The following is a 5,439-nucleotide window of genomic DNA, read 5'->3' on the forward strand; positions in this document are numbered from 1 at the left end:
TTAAAAAAAAAAAAAAAACAAATCACAACACGTAAATTGCAAAGATGAAATAATAATAATAAAAAAAAAAATTGATAATCAACATAAATTTTTTTTTGTAGAAATGAACAATGAATTTTTTCATTTGAGATTGGTAACAATGATTTTCATCCTTCTAAAACCCAACTATTTTAGTTTCTTTTATAATTATTGCCACACATATACGACGTCGCATTGATTATCTACCTTAAAAAATATATGTAATAGATAGATGTATAGTCTAGTCTAGCAAATATGGAGAGATAAGGAATTCTTATCTCTTATCAGTAAAATATGGACTGAGAGTCGTTACCTAGTATTCTGGTTGTCAGGAACCCTAATTAGTTTCAGAGATGGGGTATGGAAACTGGTTGCGTAAAGGAAAGGTATTAGCACCGTAACTACCCCCTAATTAAGGTAATCTGCATTGTTTTATTGTCTAATAACTAAGGTTTTGGTTGTGTGTTCTAATTGTTGGTAAAGTGTGTTCTGGTTATGTGTTCTAATTGTTGGTAAAGTGTGTTCTAATTGTTGGTAAAGGGTCAAGAAATGTCCTTCTCTATAAAGAGATTCTTATCTTATTAGGTAGAAACATAATTGTGCTATGTCATCAAAAGAAAATATATTTTTCATACCGAAAATACATTTTATGTATAAATTCATAATCCCTCATACTAAAATAGCATAAAATAGTTTTTTTTTGTTTTTGATATTTTGGCTAATTTTTTTTTACTTTAATAAACTAATTATTAAAGCCAAAATACATGCTAAAACATTGTTTTTTGGTGCATGAAATACACAATATGATTTTTTTAGCTTTGAGACACTTGGCTATATATACAAAAATATTTTTTCTTGTTTTAAAATTTTTTTAAGTTGATGAAAACCGGGTATTTTAATACCAAATTTATATTTTACAGTGTATTTACTTGGACGGGGCCTACACAAGCCATCATAAAGAAAATGGGTCGGCACCATCCCAACATACAACAGAATGGGTCGGTACCGGTCCAACATAAAAATAAAATGGGCCAACACTAGCCTGACATGAAAATGGACCAGCACCGACCCAACAACAAAATGGGCCAGTACTTGCCTATAACCAGCCAATTATGTGCACAGTAACTAGCCAATTATTCAATGATTGCAGAACGTGAATTGCTTACATTCTGCATGCCAATAAAAGGAGAAAACGGGATGGAGCAAAGAAGGAAAGAAACTTACCTAATGAGAAGAGGCGTGTCTGTTGTCGTTGGTGGTGGAGATGGTGGCTGGACCAGTGGCGCTGCTTCTGCTTCTTCCCTATTTCTCCTATCTCTCTCTGTTTTCTTTGCTTTTTTCTTCTATTCTTCTTCTTTCTTTCTTTTTTCTATCCCTCCTTTTGTTTTGTTTTCTTTATCTATTTGTCCCTCTTCCTCTCCTCTCTTCTTTATATTCTATTTCTCTTGGCCTTTTTTTTTTCTTGTGTGCTCCCCTGTTTTATAGGGAAAAAACAGAGGAGAAAGTAGACGGGACAGATACTGTGTTGTCGCCCCTCAACACATGCAAAGGTGTGGGCAAGTTGGCGTCTTTTTAAAAGAGAGTCAGCATTTTTCTGAAGATTGAGATGACGGTGACAGATGAAGAAAAAATCTTGACCCACAGTGCCGTTAAAAAAGGCATCGTTTCGAGCTTTTTTTTATGAAAACAGTGCATGTAACGGCGTCGTTTTGGTTAAAATACGTTGTTTTATTAAAAAAAAACAGGAAAAACATGTCAAAGTTCACATTGGTCCTCAATTTGTACTTTGTACAATCAAGTCCTAGATTGCAATTTTGATTAAAAAACAATACAATTACATCCCTGCCAAAAATCAAACAGCGGCCCTGAAATTGGTCGTCTTTTTCACGTTGATCCTTGATCTTGAATTAGTGCAATTTGACCTTCAATTGAGTAATAAACTTCTAACTTTTTTAATTTGACTCCTGATTCAAATTAATTACAGCCCATCTATTTATGCTTCTTTTTTATTTTGGTCCTTGTTTTAGATTTTTCAATTAAGTCCCTAATTGACCATCAAATTTTAATATTTATGCAATTAAACCCCTAATTTGATCAAATTAACTCTTAGCAATTATAATTTATCCCCAGAACTTTAATTTCTTCTAATTAAAGCTCAAATTGACTTCACATTTAATTTTTCTTGTAATCAAACCCTCAATAAATTCAATGAAACTCTTAATAAAATTTAATTGAGTTCATAAATATTTGATTTTGGATTTTTCTTCCTCAAATTGAATTTTCTTTGTCAACAAGACTATCATTAGTAAAACAAATATTGTCAAATTTCAATCTTTATATTTTTGAACCTCCTCAACCAATTTTCGACCATTTTCTGAGCATTTTAACATCTTTTTTTCACTGTTATATTTTTTTGCTAATATTTTTTTCTTCTTTTTCTTTTTTTTTCTCTTTGCTAATATTTTTTTTTCTTTTTTTTTCTTTTTTATTTTTGCGCGGGGACCCAAAAATGGATTATGACAATTATAATTATAATATAATATGTGTATTGAAATGCAAAAACCAATCCTTGATAGGTTTTACGATGAAAATATAAATTAAATGGATTAAATTATAAAATACATTAAAACAACTAGGTAATCATTCTAGTAATCCACAATACCTCTAGTTTTTTTATTTCATTTTAATCCTTAAATGTTTTTCAATTACAACCTTCTTTGACCAATTTAATGACCCATTTCCTATAATTTGTTAGAGAGATGAAATTTAACAAATGAGAGCTAAAGTATAAAACAATGAGAAATGATATAGTCATTCTCAAATTAGACCATGATTTTTCTGTGAAAATGAGCAAAATAATAGGGTTTAAGGGTCTAAAAACTTGGACCATGATTTTTCAATCATCCAGACCTATCACCCACTTAAAAAAATAGGAGTGGACAAACACCCATAAAAAAAAAAAAAACTTAGGCATAATCTTGGACTTTTTTTTATTAAAGCTAAGTGCATGAACTGGCCTATCAACATATGACTCATTTTTAATATTATTGGTTGATTTTTGTATATTTGTGTGGATGCATGATAACTTGAAAAGACTAGTATGGTTTCTTTTAAATCTTTTTCCTCTCATATTTTATATGAATTAATTGTATTTATATGATTTGTTTTATAAAAACAAAAATCATTCAATAATTAACCTCTAAGATAAAACGAATGGAAATATAATTGGTGTAAGATATTTGCATCATATATATATTCTATTTCTACCATGAAAATTAATTTCTCATTTTAATATTAAATTAATGTTAATAAGTTTTTTATCGGTTTATATATTTTTTAATTTATTTAATAAAGCATTAAGGTGTTTTTAGACCTCCATCTTGTTTAAAAAAAAAATAAATCCAAGTTAAGATATTAACATAATAAGGATGTTTATTATATGTTTTTAGATAAAAATAGGTTGCAAGATGGACTTTTTGGATTAAAAAAACCCCAACTTAGTTTTCCGACCACCATTCCAGTTTTTTAAAATCATGAAAGAAGATCACGCATGTCATTCATATCTTTTTAATATGTCCACAATATAGTAATTAATTGAATTTGATTTTATAATTATGATAATTTTTGCTTCAACACATAAATATTTGGATAAACAAATTTCCATAAAAAGAATTGCATTAATGGAATAAAAATGTTTTAACTAAGAGAAAATTACTCTTCACATCCTATATTTTGGTCCATTTTACACTTGCCCATTGTGTTTTGAAAAATTATAGTTTGTGTTTTAAAATTTAGTGCATGTGTAATAATGTACATCCTTTACATGGCATGTCTAAAAAATCAATAAAACTTATCTAATTATTTATGGGTTTGCAATTATTTTCTATTTAATTGCTAAAAAGACTTTAAGCCCCTCCACTAAAAAAAGAACTATCATGAAGTTGCCGATGCACAAATCTACCACATTTCCACCTAACACATAACCTAAAAAACTTGTTATCTATTGCTTAAATCTCCATTAAATTTGCAATGTCTTCACGCAGCAACACTTCCAATCACATAAAAAAAATTGTGGCAAATACATTGCTAATCATAATAAAAGTTATAACACTTCCCATTAGAACACAACAGAAATTACAACAAATATGTTGCCAATACAATAAAAATTATAGCAAAACATTCATAAATATCATCAACATGTCATCACCCATGTCAAATGCTATTAGCTTACAAAGTTATAAAAACTTGGATGGACTAAAGTTCCAAAGTATAAGGTGCATGAAATATGAAAATAGAGCAGTTGTTAGGATATAAAAAATAAAAGCCAGTAAGAATAAGAATTTCTACAAATGTGATGACAGGTTATGTGACAATAATTTTATTAATTAATGCAAACATATAAATTAAATAAAATAAAATAAAATTGATGGAGAAGATGCTCATGATGTCAAACAAATACTAAATGAATAGAAGAATATGAAGAAAAACTATGTAGAGTTTGGATAAAAAAATCACAATATAAAAGCTAGCTTTAAATGTATCACATTGTTGTTCGTAGTTGATTTAGTGTGTAATATTAATGTTTTTAAGTATTATCCTATTCATTTAAAAAAAATCAAATCAAATCAAAATACAATAACATTAATATGCCATGAATAATCATAAAGCAATTATACCAATAACTACGTATGATTCACTATGCAAAAAAATTCATGCATCAACAGTCACACATTCTTAATAAAAACATTATCACCCAAGCATTATTAGTAGCCTTAATTCATATATATTGGAACAGGAACAGCAACAGCAACAACAGCAATAACAACAACAATAATAATAAACAATATAATTTTCGTAAAATCACCAATTTTATTTTATATCCTTCAACAATGCAGCTATTTTGGATAAAATGTTGATAAGCTCTAAATGTATCAGTTTGCATTTGAAGATGGCATAGATTAGCCAGATATTCATTTTAAGCTAATAGGACTATGAAGATACTGTGAAAGAAACATTTGTTTTTAGATTAAGGGTTGCAAAGAGGATGTATTAACATCAATTATTCTACATCTTCCACCTCTTGAGTCTCTCATAGCACCATTATTGAATCCCCTGTTAGTTATACCACATTTACCACCATTGTTAATAAAAATTGTTTAGTACTATCCCTTTAACATGTCTTAGAATTATGGTCATACTGCTTGTAAATATTACATCTAAGTGTGGAAGCTCTATTCCTCATCGTATCAAGTTAATGTTCTCCATCCTCCCTTATTTTATTATTTTTTAATGCACCCACACTGCTTTTCAAGTTAGAGGAGAATGATTAGTACTTAAAAGTGTATTTTTATCAAAGTTTTATATCATCATTTTGCACTTGAAGTATCAATAACTCCTTAACTAAAGCATATTTTATAATAA

Source organism: Populus euphratica, unplaced genomic scaffold, assembly GCF_000495115.2.
Source record: "Populus euphratica unplaced genomic scaffold, PopEup_1.0 scaffold125.1, whole genome shotgun sequence".
NCBI classification, from domain to species: Eukaryota; Viridiplantae; Streptophyta; class Magnoliopsida; order Malpighiales; family Salicaceae; genus Populus; species Populus euphratica.